The following is a 19,854-nucleotide window of genomic DNA, read 5'->3' as shown; positions in this document are numbered from 1 at the left end:
AATTGATATACCTACTTAACTAAAACTAAACTTAAACGATTAGCAAGAAAAATATATAAAGAAGAAGCAGGCAAAGTAGACAAATTAATTGTAACATATGTTTTCACAGTCTCCCTCTGTTGAACAATATAAATAGTATTTATCGCCACCCCAAAAGGGATCTTTATCACACGTTTGGCTCAACTAATATATAATTGTGACAGGACAAACTTTCAACAATTACCTTGTTAATGTTTTATACATAAGTCCAATCAAAGGTTAACTTCCAAGGAAACTGCGGCATGTTAAAACTGCTGATTATGACAAAATGTTGTTTAGTACAAATCAGTACAATAGCGTCTGTTATGTGGCCTATACTAATCCAGTTAAATAAAACTTTAATCGCAGAAAAGTTTAGATTCTTTACACGGTGTACGGAAGAAACCCCCTCCGGAAGAAACCCCCTTCGCTAAAAACGGCAGGGCGGAAGAAACCCCCTCGCTAGTTTTGCATAGGCGGAAGAAACCCCCTCGCTAGTTTTGCATAGGCGGAAGAAACCCCCTTCCATAGCGGAACAAACCCCCTTCCAGACGATTTAGTTAAATTCAAACGCACGGTAATTGTTTACAGAAATTCACTTTCATTTTCAGAAAAGTCCTTTTTTGCAACAACAATCTGTTTAATGTTTTCTAGTATATGCTTGCTTGATCTTTGTAAATAAATGTTAATATATGTCATTCTATTTTTGTCTATTTTATCCTTCAATAATAATTATTTCACCCATTCATACATTATTCGTTTTATTACCATCTTGATGAATTCTTCACAGCTTGTGTGAACAAACGGCCGGTACATTCCTTTAATCAGATTTTTGCACCTTCATTCAATTATCACGATAACGATATTTGAGTTTCACAGATTGAATATTAAGTGTGTATCATTAACAACATCATTAACAACTTGTGAACAGACGGCCGGTACATTTCTTTACTGTAAATCCGAAACACACTCCCGTAAGTTGGTGTTAACGCGTTTTTAATACGAAACACACTTCCGAGTGTAAATGTTACCGCAACGTTGAAATATTTTTGCAGTGTAAATTATATTTTGTGTTGACTCTTTTTCTCAATAAAAAGGGCGCGAACATTATGCAGCATAGAAAGCGTGGGTGTATTGAGCGTTGTAACAAGCACACAACTAGTCAGGGGATTGATGCATGTTCGGAGGGAATATTTCATCAAGTCTATAAATAGTCACTTATGCCGAAATTTATTTGATACAAGAGAATAAATGGCAAGGTTTGTGTTAAAGAAATTATAGAGAGCTTTTATAGCAAGCATGCAGTAATAGAGTCGGGTTGAAACGGATGTATTGGGGAATCGTTCGAGTCGGGATTTTACTACCTCTGCGGGAAAGACTTAACACTTAGGAAGGGGGTTTATTCCGCCTCTCTGAAAACACGAAGGGGGTTTATTCCGCCTGTCTGAAAACTTGATGGGGGTTTGTTCCGCCTATGCAAAACTAGCGAGGGGGTTTCTTCCGCGTATGCAAAATGTGAAAGGGGGTTTCTTCCGCTACGCCGTTTTTAGGGATGGGGGTTTCTTCCGAAGGGGGTTTATTCCGGTAATCTCTTTACACCTTTAAGAAAATATATATAACAGAATGTCCTGTTTTAACAAAATGATACATTTAAAAATAAATTATGACGCATCGCTAGCAATAGTAGAAAGAGAAGTAGAATGAGAATTATTATAATTAGTAGCAGCAGCAGCAGCAGCAGCAGTAGCAACAGCAGCAGTAGCAGAAGCAGAATCAGTAGCAGTAGCAGTAGTAGTAGCACAAGCAGTAGCAGTAGCAGAAGAAGTAGCAGTAGAAGTAGCAGTAGCAGTAGCAGTAGCCGTATCAGTAGCAGTAGCAGTAACAGTAGCAGTAGCAACAGCAGCAGAAGCAGCAGCAGCAGTAGCAGTAGCACTATCAGTAGCAGCAGCAGCGGCGGCAGTGGCAGCGGCAGTGGCAATAGCATTGGCAGTAGCACTATCAGTAGCAGTAGCAGCAGCAGCACTGGCAGCGGCAGTGGCAGCGGCAGCGGCAGTGGCAGTGGCAGCGGCAGTGGCAGCGGCAGTGGCAGCGGAAGCGGCAGCAATAGCGGCTTTTTGCTTTTTTGTTTTAGAAGTGTTTGTCGTATAAGAATAACGCAAGGAAGACAAATTAATTGTAACATGTGTTATCTTAGTCTCCGTTGTAGTAGTATTTGTTGTATCTACACAGCCATTTTTCAGTCACCTGAGAGACATGTTTTTATAAGAGATTTAATTGTGGACCAATACATCGTGTATTAATATCAGTGTACCCACTGGGACACCACATGGGGCGAGGATTAACAGATAAACTAGGCCTTCAATTAATTATGCGCTGAGAGGCAAACAATACTATAACTTACTGATAAGTTTAGGATTGGGATGTGTTTGTATCTTATTTGAAATTAGCTAGCTTAATTCAAAAACTAATTATAGCCTCATTATTATCACAAGAACATCATCACATATCCATTGTGCAATATATAATCATATCACCATCACAATATGCCAGAGCGTTAGTATTTATTGTGAATACTAATACTACAGCAACATTTACAAAACTTATTACAAACCAACCACTCAAGCTTTAATTAAGATTGATTTCAATTTATATCATGACATACATTAAAGATCACTGTCAGTTAATTAAAAAATAGCTTGATGCTTCGTACTAAGCGATTTAAATAAATGAAACTTTGCGTACAGATTAATTGGGGTTAATAAAAAAGTCTGCAATTAAAATTATCAGATTTAAATAATACTAGATTTATTTTCAAATTGTCGCTCAAAATATGTATCAGTTATATCAGTTACTAGGGAATCGATTTGTTTAATCTCCGCAATCCAATAATAATTATGGTGTTTGTATGACAAATTAAAAGCTATTCGTCATTGAATGTATGATACTCATAAAAATATTGAAACAATAACCACAACAACAACAACAACATATGTGATTATGTATATATCTTCTTCAGATACTCTGTGTCATACTATCAAAATTATCTTTATAAGATTCATAATAATAAAATAAACACTATTGCAATCTTAGTAAAAACCAACTTAGCCGTTATGCTAATGATTTTATTTTCAGTATGCGTGTACATTTCAATATTATATAACAACAAGTGTTCACAAATACCTATGTTTAATAATTATTAAAAACATGAGAACCAATGAAGGTATTGCATTTTAATAGACTAGTTTTACCGTGTGTGTACATTCATAAAAAATCTTTTGAAAATCACACTTGAGATAATGTCTTTGGGTTTTGCTATTTCTAATCGATTTAAACATCATAAAACCACCGTATTTTCTCTTACATTCTAAGTTTTCTTACATTTCCTTTTTAAGCCAAAATATTTATTTTTTCATAATTCTAAATTTTCTGACATACGGATTTTCCTACAGTCAGTAAACAGCGCTATTTTATCAGATTTTGGCCCTGTTTTTGCTTATCTGATGACCCTTCGATCATGCATTTTTACAACCGGATTAAAGTAATAAAACAGAATCATGCCTAAGGGCAATCGACCATTACATTTGCGTACTTGGGTAAATTACATTGTAAACCTCTAATAAGTAATGGTTCCTTCCAACAGCGTTTGAAATGATAACGTATTAAGAAAGCCAAACGTTTATTGTTTTTACTTTTTATATATTATTTCAGTTGATTGCAAAGCTGTTAAGTTGTATTTTTAAAGTAAAGAACGAAGGGAACAACACACTAAAATTATGTACATTGATGTATTATTTCTACTTCAATTAAATAATTGACAAACAAACATAACACACTTGTCTCTAAATATTTTTCGTATTTAATTTTTCCAACACGAAAAACAATATCTTTAAGTGACCGGAAACTTATAATTATTACGGCATATAGTAAAAGCAGAGTTGTCTGAACCATAAGTAAAATAAAAAATAAAAAATGACACAGCTTATTTTTCCCTCAAGTGTTAATGATAATATGGATAAACAATTAAAAATACATAAAGTCAATTGTGTTGATTACTCGTTATTGAAATATTGCAATGCCAATTATAAGACATCTGATTAAAAACAAAATGTATGGTGGAATACCTAATATGGAAATACAAACTAATGATACTATTAATGCAACAACAACAATCACATCTTTTCAAGCGCAATCAGAAAACTGCTACAGCTTTGTATTAACAAACATAAATATGTTTGTGCTTATAGATTTAGATAAACTTCAAATCTTTAAGCGTGCTATGAATTGAATATAATTTATATTTAAAAGTTTTGCTACTCTGTTGATAACTAGCAACAGCAAAAAGGAAGATACCATTTTTTATCATCTAATTTTATTTATATTTCATTGTTTATTTGTTTATGATCACAAGGATTGTTTGGATAACAGAGTGTGTCTAGATATACCGGTACCCTTATCAATATTTTTATGAATTGCAATAAAGCGTAGAAATTAAACAGGCCCTAATACAGACACCATTTTTATCGGAATGCGATTATAGTTTCAATAGCAACTCGTAACGCTTTTTGGACTAATGAATACTTTTAGCGACAAATGACTTGGTCAAATACTGCATCTTAAACGGATAATTAAATTGAAACCATTTATTTTCAATATTATCAACATTATTATTTAGTTATTAATACATTAAGCAGCAAACTCTATTAATCAAAAAGATTTGATATAACATCCGAATTCACTGCAAAAATGAGCTGAGCGATAGGTTTTACGGTTGTTGAAATTGTTCATGATGATAACGATGATGACGATGACGACGATGATGACGATGACGACGACGAGGAGGAGAACAACGACGATGACAATGACGATGATGATGATGATGATGATGATGATTACGACGATGACGACCATAACGATGTTGTTGGTGATAGTGACGATAATGCTGCTGCTGTTGCTGATGACGATGCTGCTGCTGATGATGCGTTGGAGGCGGAGGAGCAGGACGAGGGCGACGACGACGACGACGATGATGATGATGATGATGATGACGATGATGATGACGATGATGATGACGATGATGATGACGATGATGATGATGATGATGATGATGATGATGATGATGATGATGATGATGATGATGATGATGATGATGATGATGATGATGATGATGAGATGATGATGATGTTGATGATGATAACGATGAAAACGATGATGTAGATGAAAATAACGATACTGTAAGAAGTAAATTAACTCATTAATTGTTATTATAATACACAAGCACATGCTAATGGATCTGTATCCGCAAGGCGGTCAAATGAAAACTCACTTGGTATAAATATGAAAAATTGAATCAAAATATCATAATGCGGAGTTTTAAAATGTGTTCAAATCAAGCGAAATTGTTGCAGTACCTTTCTACCGAAACCAATGCTTAGACCAGTTATTTTAAAAATAATTTTAAAATACCACGATACACGTCAATTGGCTAACAAATACATTTGTAAGTTTTACCTCACTCAAAAACAGTATTTATTAAAGACAGGGCGTCAACAATGTCCGAATTTCATTAACGTAGCTTAAGTACCTAAAGTACCTTTCCGTTTGATTTATCGCAGGATCCTGGGTCCGCACCCACACTCTTTTAAAGTGTCTGCATTAAAAAAGATAATAATTGCTGTTTGTAATAATCTTTTACAGCTCATAAAAAACATGTAAATCCTCGATTCGTAGAGTTTCAGTATGATTTCATTTATTTAAAAAATAAAGACGGTTAACATATTTTATACACACATATATTAGCAGCTATACGCCATATAACATAGGACATAATGTATATTATAAATCAAAGCGCTGAAGGCACTGAAGTAGTTCGCTGTTGTCGTCCTTGATTAGCTTGTTCGCATTGCATATGCTTATCATTGTGCACAGGCTAATCTTATTTGACGTGCATTAAGCCCAGTTTTCCATGAAAGCAGCCAATATGTACATATTTTAATGATAAACACTAGACTGGCCAATGGCGTTTACAAGCTGGTATATACATTCCTAGCAGAGTGAGTTGTGGTTCTTGCCGTACTTAAGTCTTCTAAGCACCTACTGATTTGCATTTATTACCCATTCTCTTGAAACGCCGACTAATAAAGTGCGACAAACCGCCTTTAAGCACTTGGCACATTAACAAATAAGAACATTCCACACCTAACTCCTAACCGAGAACCGACGTCTTTACTCGCGAAACTATTACCAGAATTTGAATACCGCCAGAAACAACAATGAGCTCACTTCGATTAAATATAAATACACTAGATTCATTGTGTCCTAAGCAATCTAACATATTAACCGAAAATACCAGCGAACGCAGTATTATATATGACATCGGTCTTATATATCGCCTCAGACATGCGAGAGCGCCACGATGAGTGAAGAGTGTGTGTATCAGAGTTTGTTTACCTACTAGCCTCTTCACGAGATTTGTGTAGCCCGACCTGAATGATGAATCAAATGGATGTAGTAACAATTATATGAACATGATATATCCGTACCAATATCCATGTGAGCACATACTAATAATAATTAATTTCTTAATCGCCATTAGCTTGAAAATAAACGTAAATAGATACAACAAAGACCAATTCGGAGACTTTAACATTTTAAATTACCTCCCCTGCAATAGAAAATATAAATGAAAACTCGCATTCTATGGAATATCAAAATCTCAATATATCTTTCTCCAAAAAAAAAATTCTGGTAAAAATCATCTTAAATTTAGCTGTATATTCGTATGTAATTAATTAAACAAGAGTTATAAAAAGGCATCGCAAAAAATCTCGCGTTTTACTTGAATAAATTACCTCCCTTAAGCCTATCGGAATATCAAAAATACGTATATAAACAAAACGCGTTCCTTGCATAAGTGATAATAAAGCGCGTGCCCGTGCCACTCGTCCTCCAAATACTTACTAAATATAGTACAAGGTATCTACAATCATTGCGACTAACTCAAACCTCAGTAAATAAGTAACCAGGATAAATATACGTTTAGGTAATTAAGGTATAAAACATACATATAAAAATTTACATGTTCCCTGTCTGCCGAACCCGATCCATGGACTATAGCCACACGAGGTTCCTATGTACCTATGTAGCCGGATTGCGCCCTCAGAGCGCCCAACACCGACACAGATCACGCTACTCTCCGGTCAAACACAATACTACATAGGACTGCTGCCTTTGTCACCATATTATCAGAATCATTAACGTGCAAAATGGAAACTTTCAACTGCCCTTTCACTTCATACATAAGCCTAATTATGATCGTTTATCGGAGTAACGGTGATTTCGATATCCGAGCCTTAAAAAGGTAGAATTACCGAAATTCCCGTTCTTACACGTTGTAGCATGGATCGGGTATTGAACACGATACACGTGTGTATTAGCACCCTACTGTAGTCCCGGCGGGGTGCTCGTTATCAACTGCATCAATACACCGGTAAGCAACCAGGGGGATATCATATGAAAAAAGAACTATCATGCATGTTTGATGTGTTAAAGTGTGTCACAAAATTTCCCTAACTGCCGATGTCGGCTATAATTTCGGTATAAACATGCAAAGAAATTAACATATATATAATGTTATTGCCGGTATGTTATTGGACATTTTGTATGTCAAATGTTCATTATTTGTATTAAAATTAAGACGATGCTTATTTGCCAGAAAGCGTTTATTTCAAATTCAAAACAAGCAATAATCATACATAATACCAAAATATAAAACTAACAAAATGACAACACTCTTGCTTAACGCAACGTTCAGTGGCACGCGCACTTAACAAAATTATTGCAACTAATGCAAGCTGTAATTAATATGTGACTACTTGCTATACAACCAGTATCATGCGAAAATTTATCTTATTTAATTGTGGTTCCCTCTTTGAATTTATGTTGCCTGTCGACTTTTAGAATAATGTGTCAGTAAGAAATGTATTGCTTGCTCTACAACCAGCATCATGCGAAAATGGATCTTATTTAATTGTAAATCCCTCTTTGAACTTAAGTTGGCAGTCGAATTTTAGAATAATGTGTCAGTAATAAATGTTTTTCTTCAGTTTGACATGTTTTTTTTTAAAGAAAATTTAGTGAAAGATGCAAATGTGTCTTTTTTTCTGTGTCTTCAATGTATCTTATTTATATGTGACTGCGTGCTTATTGTTTTCTTCAAGAAATGAAAGATGCAAATGTGTCTTATTTTAATTTTATCCATGTCTTAAATGTGGCTTATTTATATAAGATAAAATGATATACTGCCAGTGTCATGCAAAAAAGGATCTTATTTCTTAATATCCACATTCACGCTTTGTTCTTTATTAGCACCGTCTTTAATTAGGCTATCACTATTTAAAGTACAGATTACTGTGAACTTAATAGTTGTGCAACGGTGATATTGATACATTATCGTTGTTAATTTAAAATGTAGACAACAAGTTAGCAAATAATGAAATCAGTTATTTTGGAAGTAAATCTATTTTTTTCTATACAGTAGCCAGGTGGATGTGTATTGAGCGGATAAGATAGGGATCACCACAACAGGTTGCTAATACACAGTATAGACTTCCCCTATTATTGTATTTGTTATTTACCTGATTGGAATAAATAAAGTGTTAAAGATCATTTCATGTGAAAAAAAGGATTTCTGACATAATTTCAATCGTTTTGCTTTTATACACAATTTCATGGAACAATGAATATATTGGCGCGATGGAACACAATTTATAAATCAAGCTGACAGTATAGTATCCGTTTTTAATTATGTGTAATTTAATTCGCATCTCTCCCTTAACTCGTTCAATGACACGTGAACTTATAACAATTATAAAACATCACGTGCATCATTAAATATTTTTTTTTAATAATGGAAACAAATTATATGTTCTACATGGTGTTGTTTAGTTTTTTTTACTCAACCAGAGAGACATTATAAAACATTGTTATATATAAAGCGCTTTACTTTTCTACATTACATAAAGATATATCGACTTTTTTGTAAAGTGTACGTGCTTGACATATTTATAAAATAGCAGTGTTTATTTTTGTAATAAAATCGAAAATTGACATTTAATTTGATGCAATCCACATTGTTTAGCGGCCAAGCGCAGTATTCCGCTCTCGGCGGCCGATGGTGTATTGCAATATATACAATGAAAAGCTGGGTTTCTGACATAATTTCAATCGTTTTGTTGACGCGGAAGTGCTTTTCGGTGGCCAAAAATACTATTGTGCCCTTTATTTAAACCTAAATCAGTATTTTTTTACACTTGAAGGTTTGTACAGCGGGGATTTTGGTACCGGCGCGGGTTTATGTGCTTGTTAAGAATTACCGAAATCCCCGCTAAGAGGCAACATATGCTGATTTATGCTTTGATTAAACATTGATAACTTAATTGCAAAAGTGTATAGCATATTGTAAATAAGGTAGTACGATATCATTTGTTTCATCTGATTTGTTTTGAAAATACTTTCTGAAGACTTATTATTACTGTGTCATGTTATATTTACATATACTTTTGTGTAACCAATGTTTTAAATGTACATTTTACCTTTTTTACATTCGTTTACACATTTTTCACATTAATAAACTATTTAATAATGGACAAAATATTCTGATAAGAGTGTTTTAATGATTAACACTAATATGATTGTGTGCAAATAAACATTAATGCAAAGCCAAAACCCAAACATAATGACATATAGACCCTTTAAGGCGTAATATGGGGGATTGGCGTAAACATGGGTGATTTCGGCTCTGGGCGTACGAATGTAGCAGTACCGAAATCCCCGCTAATTATTTTCCAAAAGAAGTAACCGAATGGGAGATAATACATGTCACTGGTTGCTAATGAAAAACAACACACTATAATAACTTTGTTGACACTTGAAGGTTTGTACAGCAGGATTTCGGTACCGGCGCGCGTTTAAGTTCTTGTGTAGAATTACCGAAATCCCCACTGAGAGGCAACTTAATGCTGTCAAGAGTGCTTAATAATTAACATTAATATCATTTTTTTGCACCTTAACATTCATGTGAAGTCAAAAACCATTCATACCGATGACCTATTGACCCTTTAAGGCGTAAATATGGGGATTTCGGTACTAGGCGGGCGAATGTAGAATTACCGAAATCCCCGCTATAAGTTTAGCTGCACTTTTAGTTTTTTGTGTAAGTAAGCGTTATGCAATATATACAATCTACATAACATCAAATAGCATATAACAGGCACCATATGTATATGAGAAACAACAACAATTTTTTTTTAAACATTAACGTCAAGTATTACTAAACTTTTTGAAAGAACTTTTTTATTTACCACGGCCGGAGTTCATAAAAGCTCATTGGGATAGTCTTAACCTTAGTTCTTCTGCAATTTTCCGATGCTGGTATTTTGCAAAGAAACACTTAACATCTGAGCAATACAAAAAAAACATGAAAAAAAAAACATACTCAAAATAAAATATTATTTCACGCTTTGAAATTACTATTTTTCAAGATATTCAATATACATGTTATTGTTCATGTACACGGTAGCGGTAAAGTGTATTTGTCTACGACCGGCCGCTTCCGATGTCAGTCGCTGAAATCACGAATAAGACTTAATTATTTTATAAAATGACAACGTTTAACTATTTTAAACTGTTAGTATTTTGTTACAATATAGCGTGTCTTTTTTATTCGAAAGATCATTTTTATAATTAAGGGGTGTCAATAGTCAAAATTATTCCGGAAATCGTATTTGAGCCGTCAAGGATCGATTTTGAGATCAATGTAAATGTTAAAGGGGATTGGGGCGTAGTGACAAATTCGTTCGAGTGCGCGATCATTTGAGAAGAAATGATGTTGACACCGATTTTCCCTGGTCTTTTATTATTGATTTCTGATAAATTAGCTGCCGTCACAGACATGAACATTAACTGACGAAACCTCTTCGCTACTTTTCGAAAATCTTACAATTGCAAATATCCGCCATCTTGAAAATTAAAATGATCGATTAGCAAATTAAATCACTGCAGTAGCGCATTGTAAACGCTATGTTTAGCATATTTTATATATATATATATATATATATATTTATATATATATATATTGCTCATTTGCTAGATTACTGGTGACTGGTTTTAATTTTCTTAAGTCAAACGACATGCATATTTCATTTTATGTGCAAAAGACGTATCACAATATGTTTTCGGACATTCATTGTCCGATACGATATGGTTCGACGATTTAATTTATTTTTGACGTTGTTAATTACATTGTCAGTTTTTTTTATAGAATGACATATGCACATGCATAAAATTCCGCATGTACTCACCAGGAATAGCAACTAGAAGACTACAATAAAACAATTAGCCACGGCTCGGGCGGCTGATCTCCCTTTCATCCCTGTAAGGAACCTACTTTCTCAGACTCACGGTTTTATTTTCCGGATTGTAAACAATTGACAACCCTGAATAAAAATTAATATCCTCAATTTTGATCTCTAGTGTGCTGACTGAAGTATTGTCCTTGACTGGAACTACTGTCGATAATGTGTATTTGAGATTGAAACACGCCTTTGAAGAACTTTGTGTTTTCTTGTTTTATGCTTTGTTGTTTTTCAAAATATTTTGTCCGCCAAGGACGCAACGATTGATAAAATGAACCAAATTGTGGTCTCTCTAAAGGGCTATGTTTCTACTGTCGTAATTTCTTTTACGAACAACACATTACTGATCGTGGACTTTATTTGATTGTTTAGACTTTGGTACGATGCGATGTCAGTCCATCCGTGAAGATAAATTGCTTTGCGCCCGTTTGTGATCTATTCCCGATACAAAAGTCCATGCGTCACCCGTTTACGATTACATAGGTCCGTTAAGAGCGTTCCAATTGAGAAAAATGGGTTTTTAAATAGGCTTTTTCTATGTCCTCGCTGTTTTGCAACCGCACACGAACACATGTCAATGCGGTCAATGAAATTCAACGATCAACACGATCACCAAGATCAAAGCTCTTCGTTACGAAACGATACAATTGTGGTACACTGTATATCTATTATATTATAATTTTCGCAAAGCAAACAATGAGTATGATTTCATATCACGTAGGTTTTATCGTCTTTTTTTCTGTGAATATGCTGTCAGATAGGCCATCAAAACGAAAATCCAAAATTAATTGTACGCACAATTTAATATATACTACGCTAAGCTATGCTATGCTATGCTCTGCTCTGCTCTGCTCTGCTCTGCTCTGCTCTACTCTACTCTACTCTACTCTACTCTACTCTACGATACTTTACTGTACTCTACTGTACTCTACTGTACTCTACTGTACTCTACTCTACTCTACTCTACTCTACTCTACTCTACTCTACTCTACTCTACTCTACTCTACTCTACTCTACTCTACTCTACTCTATTCTACTATACTCTACTCTACTCTACTCTACTCTACTCTACTCTACTCTACTCTACTCTTCTCAACTCAACTCAACTCAACTCTACTCTACTCTACTCTACTCTACTCTTCTCTACTCTACTCTACCATACCATACCATACCATACCATACCATACCATACCATACCATACCATACCATACCATACCCTACCATACCATACCATACCATACCATACCATACCATACCATACCATACCATACCATACCATACCATACCATACCATACCATACCATAATATAATATAATATAATATAATATAATATAATATAATATAATATAATATAATATAATATAATATAATATAATATAATATAATATAGTGTCTCCATCGTGGATATATGTTTGGTGTAATTATTTTCACGCCTGCGCAGGTACTTCGTTAAATTAGTGTATTTCATCATATGCACAGTGTCACCGTAAACTATGTACCGTAGACGTGCCGCGTCTGGAAAAGGTTATAAGTGACTGTATTGTTCGGTTAAATATTAACGTGTATTTGCAGAAAAGAAACATATTTTAACCGAGTCGATTTGCTAAGCCGATTTAAGTGTTATCCAGAAGTATCCAGAAATATCACTATTGAATTTGTCATCGTTTATTGAATTGATTTGAATTTAATCTATTAAGATTAGTGCAAATTTTAAAAATAATACACCTTTTTTGTACCAAAAATCTTAAAACATTCACTATGCACACTAATTAGATATACACATATATAAACAATATAAAATGTAAAATGTTCCATTATTTTATATTTTTCGCATGATATTTGTTATTTTCTCGAATTATTGTTTACCAAATCAATTATGTTATGTATATGGTGTGTACTTTTTGGGCTGGAATAATAATTATTTCTCATTTCACAATAATCAGAATCAAATCACTGATTGTTTTTTGTTTTTATCCCAATATTAAAACAAAAACGTCTATGATCGAAAAATGAATAGTATAGTGGACAATTTTCACTGTTTTCAGGTTTTTTTGCTGAGTGTTCGCTGACTTATTCTGATGAAATCAAATCGACAGCATATGTGATATTAATATTGAGAGGAACAATTGTATTCACCAGACAATGAAATACTGCAACTGTGTATAACGTGGAATAAAAAACTAAAAAACACCTAAACATTCTCTTAGTTCGTGAAGTTGACGCAACATTGAATATGATGACGTCTTTTAAAAGACTGTGAAACTATATGAAGATGGCCGATGTGTGTATACATGTATATCAAATAGAATAATAAATATTGAGCGCTCTTGCATTTTGTGTGTTCCATCATTTATAACGGTTATCTCATTCTATTTGATCTGTGTTAACCGTCAACCGCATTCGGTAATGCATAGCTTATATTAACACAATCAGGAAAGCGTGTTTCGAAAAATCCAAACAATTTTCATCATCGCACAATAGTGTAACATCAATTTTAATACAATATATATAGGGAAACTCATATGTTTCGCGTAATGTGAAAATAATTATCATGCTATAATTCGACCGAGAAACTTGACGTGACTTAATACCGAACAATACGGAATGGAGCTACGCTGGCCGTATATGACATAAGACCCATTTTCTCATATTATCTTATCAATGCTTAAATGAATTTGATTGCTATAATCCGATGCGTATTCGACACGGAATTATTGTGAAGGTTTTTCATTTTGTCAATATTTATCATATTGCTGACATCAATATCCATACTGTTTTCATTTTCAGTCGAGAAATGATATTAATTGTTATCAAGATTATTTGTATAGTACGGTAGCGTTCTCTACACAAGTGAGATTTATATGTACTGGTTAATTGCTGTCATTCTCACCATTCGGACTCGACGATCGGCTCGAATAAAAATGTTAGTCGCTTAAAAGTACAAATTACTCATATTGAGCACGATTATTATTATTATTATTATTATTATTATTATTATTATTATTATTTTCTTTTTTTATTATTATTATATAGCTTTGAGAAACTTATACCTAAAAAAATCCCATTGGAAAAAAATCCCATGGGAAAAAATCCCATGGGTTTTTAATTTTTTTAAAACACGATTTAACGCGTTAAAATCGCGAGAATTGTTCATCATTTGTTAAAATGTAGTGTTTCTGAACGTTACATGAATAAATCTCTAAAAATCAGAAAAAAATCCCATGGATTTTCCCATAAAAAAATGGGATTTTTTTCTATCAACGAAAATTGAACGAAATAAGCACAAATGCTTTAACAAATCTTAAAATCGATAACTTAGCCTAAACGAACGTGTTTTATTTTTTTCAAAATCCCATGGGATTTTTTCTCCCATAAAAAAAGCTGGAGAAAAATCCCATGGGAAAAACCGAAATACCCATGGGAAAAAGAAAAAACCCATGGGATTATTAAAAAATCCCACGGGATTCCCAACTTTGCAAATAAAGTTCATAGTAGAGGAAACGCGTTATTTTAGCAAAAATAACCAATTATTAATCACAAGTAAGACTTTTATCTTATACTTTATCACAAATAAGCAAATCTTCAAGAAAAAGGTTACTTAAGTTTGCGAAATTTCGGTTTCGCAAAGTTTTTCCGGTGGCCGTTATAATAGATATTTAAGAGCATTGTCAATGGTCAGTATTACTATTTCATCAAAAATATCATAACTAAAATGAAAATTTGCGAATCTGAAACAACTTTTTTAAATTTTGTCAAATTATCACAAAGTTGGACGTCCCCTTTAATAAATGAGCCAATGGTACTTCCGAGGGGGCGCAAAGGACCGGATATTGTGAACATTCACGGATAATTTTACAGGGTGAGTAAGTTTTATACGTTTAAGTCTGCATGCCAATCTGCCTTCAAATGATGTATAACTACATAATAATATAAACGTACCAAAAGGAAGTAAAAAGTAAGTAATCATTTTTAGTTGGTCGCGTAGCGACCTGCTAATGCTGTTACTCTAAATTTCAAGTCGGTTCGGCTTCTCTACGGAGAGCCTATTACCTGTCACATCCGCGCGAGAAAGAGTTGTAGAATTTATGCAACAGGTTTGTGTTCTCCAACTATATTCATTCACAAATGGAAACATTATATGAATATCGTTTTAAATGTAATAGTTTTTTTAGTAACAGAGCTTATATAGAAAAGAATCAATAAACAATGATTGTATTATACATGTCGCGGAAGAGATTGTTTATGAATGATTACAATAGTCCACTTTCTGCTGTGTCTTCATGATGTAGTATTTTTGCTCAGCTCATTCATAATCCGAGCCTATTAATAGATGCGGCTGCTGATAAACAAGGAAGAGTCCAATTGCACGGGTGATAAAAACGCAATAGTATAAGGTTACGCTTGTTAATCTGAGGCTATTAATAGATTCGGGAAAATATAGCAATTGTATGAGGTTTCGCTTGTTTATAGTCTCAACTTATAAAACGTTGAACATGAGTTCAACAATAACATCAGGGATACGATAAACAACAAGAACAATGCTTCATAATCGCGAAAACCGAAAATAACAAACAATTAAATATATCACGAATGATCTGTTTCGTAACCTCGTTCATTCTTTTACAGCGGGGTTTTCTGGGAAACGTTATTTTGTTCTCAGCAGCGATCTTTTGTATTTACGGGTGCTAACAACGCAATAGTATAAAACGTTGGAATGAGTTCACCAATTACTAAAGGTATACTATAGACAACCTCAAATATCCTTTATAATCGCTAAAACCGAAAACGACTAAATAAAACAAGAAATATCGTTTTTAAATGTAGTCGGCGTAAACGCTGACTTTGAAATAAAGTTTGCAATTTACTTTTCCAAATAAATAAATAAAATGAAAACAAAAGTTTAACTATTGTGGGGGTTTTCATTTATAAGTTGCATATTCACCGCATGAAATGTGTTGTTAGTGTCAAACCACACATAAGTGTAAGTATATAAAAAATATACTACGGGAGTGCACATCATGTGTGTCTTCACATGCCTTATTATGAGTATATTTCTTCACTATCGAAATATATCGTATGTTAATGTTTGATTTAAACGCAGTTTTCTTTCGACACATTTAAATCACACTTTCATAGCCGCGTCATGCGAAAATGGGTCTTATGCGTTTCGGCCAGCGTTTCTTAAACCTAACATGTGCATTTGCGCAGTTTGGTCAGAGACTATGCCGTTCGCTATAAACTCACTCAATACGTTATGGTCTCATTATGTAACTCCTGACCAGCATGAGAGATTAGCAGGCTGAGTGGGCTATATATATATATATATATATATATATATATATATATATATATATATATATATATATATATATATATATATATATATATATATATATATATATATATATATATATATATTTATAAACAACTGGAAGCAAGATGATTTGTGTCGTATAAACGAATCTGCACCAAAACTAAATTTAGGTTCACATCTTACATGCATGATCAGTTGTCAAACGAAAGTACGATTGATATTCAAATGCATTATTTTTTTCTTTTCGGGATATTGTTTTAGTATGTTGATGCTGCATTAACAAATATGAGTGTATATGAAATGAAAAAATAAACAACGGTTGCGATAGACACCTTTAAACTGCTAGATGCCCATAATATCACTTTAAAACGAATTAACTCTTTTATTATCCGACAGATGATATAACCATCAACGTTAAAATTTAATTTTATTTTAATTGGCAACACTGTAGCGCCCATCGTTGTTTTGAGTCAACAATCTAAACAAGCAACATAAATATCGTCTTTGAATCGTTTCATGTACTCAATAATGTCATTCGACATATGATATAATGCAATCAAATTAAGCAAATGTTTTTAAAAAGAAATTGTTTGCTACACCATGTAACGAAACTCGTGATCATTAATACATTCCTCACAGATAAACAGATGTCCCCTACTTGATTAATATTGTCGGAAAACGAACAGGATTTCCTTATATTTTATTAGTTTTCGTTAGTTTTATTTTCAATTATTTATGTAACCGTAGAAACCCCATTTTAAGTGTGACGAAAAACAAATGAAATAACGTGAATATTCACTATATGCCCATCTATCTTCATTCTAGTTTTGTAAAACTACTTTAAGTATTTTTTTATTTCTAGAAGGATCCAGATATATAAGTTATACCTCATCTTTAAAACTTTTCGGGTTATGTTAGAATACAGATTTTAAGGGCGGATGGATAGACGGACGTACATGCATCAAAAACTGAAAAAAACTTGCATAATTCCCATGCGGCCATCTGTTAACATATCGAGTTTCATCAAAATAGCTTACGTATTTTTTTACATGATCATGGTTTTAGTTTTCCTTACTTCTGCAACCATGGCTAATGTGATTTTTTTCTGACGAAAAAACCTCAAGAAATAACGTTCATATTTCCTATGTTGCTCACTATCAAAAAAGGTTTTGTCAACCTTGCTTATGCACGCTTTGAGTTATCAAAGTACACATGTATATATTTCTTGTCGAAAGGACACATGGACGGACGGACAGATGAACGAACTGAAATACTGTGCATATTCCTTATATGGCCCTCAAATAACATACATCTAACTAGTTTATACACGTGAAAAAAAACGTGCATATTTCACACATTGCCATTGAGTTATCGCAGGATCCAGAAATTAGTTTACTCTTCTTAATCTTAAAAACCACACTTTTGTCTGCCGGAAAAGAACTGTAATGCTATACATATTCCTCACATTACCCTCTATCCACGTACATACCAAGTCAAATCAACATAGCTAAAGAACGTTTTTGAGTTATCGCAGGATCCAGAATTGGACTGGCAGACGGGCCCACGGACGAACCCGGGATAAACCTATAGTCTTTTCCCGTAGGAGACTCAACGGGTAATAAAAGTAACATCTTTCTAATAGGTCCAAAGTTGCGTGTATGACACAAGTTCAAGCTTTTCTTGGCGAACAAACTTTACATTCGCACATACCCAAATCTCCGTAGTTTATATGACGTAATTTAACACAGAACCGAATATGTAAAGAGATATCTGTGACCTACAAGCTAGGAGACGATTTGTTTGAGAAATCGAAATGAAATGTTCCTAAAATTGATTCATAAACCTGAACATATTAAGTCTCACGAAAACACAATCAAAGTATGCATATGCATAAAATATGAGACGGTGATGATAAAAATAATAATAATTGAAAGGTTACACACACACACCCTTACGCACACACACACGCGCACACACAAGAAAGAAGATTTAACAAAAGTGATTTAAAATCACACAAACACTAAATTGTCTTGACCCAAACGGAAAAACAATTTATAGGAACCAAACCAACTCCGTGAAACACACAGATTAGATGTAACATGTCACAACATAAATGGTGACAGGGTCACTCAATATTACACACTTAATCACCCGTAATTCAACAGTTCTTTTAGATAATATAAACGTCTTTATCTAAATACAGGTATACAGTTCTATTTTATCACCTCACCTTAGCACAACATGATCATGTTGAGCTATAGCGATTCCGTGATGTTCGTCTTCCATCTGGTAGTGCATGATGTGAGGATGTACGTGAACTTTTTTCTTCAAATCTCCTTCTTAACCGGTGGGCAGACTTTGACAAAACTTAATAAGCATGTTCCTTAGGGGTCCTCTACATAAGACAATCAAATCATTCCGTACCGTTGGTTAATTGGTGGCGCGAGGCTTTTTATCCTCTGAAACCACAAGACCCACATGTTCATACTTGGTTTGTAACCTCGTACTGTAGTCCTTCACACAAATTATTTAAATTAAGCACCTCGCGCCTCAGTGGTCCTCTCTCCATGGGTCAACTGTTTACATGTAGACTTAAGTGCGGTAAATCTTTTTATTTAACATCTCTAATATTCGGCAGTCAGTATACTCTTGATTTCGTCTTCGAAGTTTATTCAAATTATGCCGCTATGGTCCAAACTGGCCTTGTCCACTCTGAGCTTACAATGGTATATTAAAGGGACTGTCAACCACGAATGACCAAAAAAGAAAAGTTTTAAAATATCGTATTATTTTACAATTATAAGTTTATATTGATTAAAATATCACGAATGGTATAAAATTACTTGAAAAAAGTTGTTCTCAGTATATTCGGTAATAAATTTTACTGGGTATGTCTACCAGGTAACTACCAGTTAACTATAAATAACGCAAGTAGATTGATCATCATCGTCACGTGGTTTAACCCAGGAATGCAAATTGAGCATACGTAGTGAATTGCATATATTATATATATATAATGATCAATCTACTTGCGTTATTTATAGTGTATATATCGTTATGTCACATATTTTCGCGATGTAATTTCGATTTCACATTGCGAAATTTTATT

The sequence above is a fragment of the Dreissena polymorpha genome, chromosome 9 (assembly GCF_020536995.1).
Source record: "Dreissena polymorpha isolate Duluth1 chromosome 9, UMN_Dpol_1.0, whole genome shotgun sequence".
Taxonomy (NCBI): domain Eukaryota; kingdom Metazoa; phylum Mollusca; class Bivalvia; order Myida; family Dreissenidae; genus Dreissena; species Dreissena polymorpha.
Note: the sequence above shows the minus strand (reverse complement) of the source record.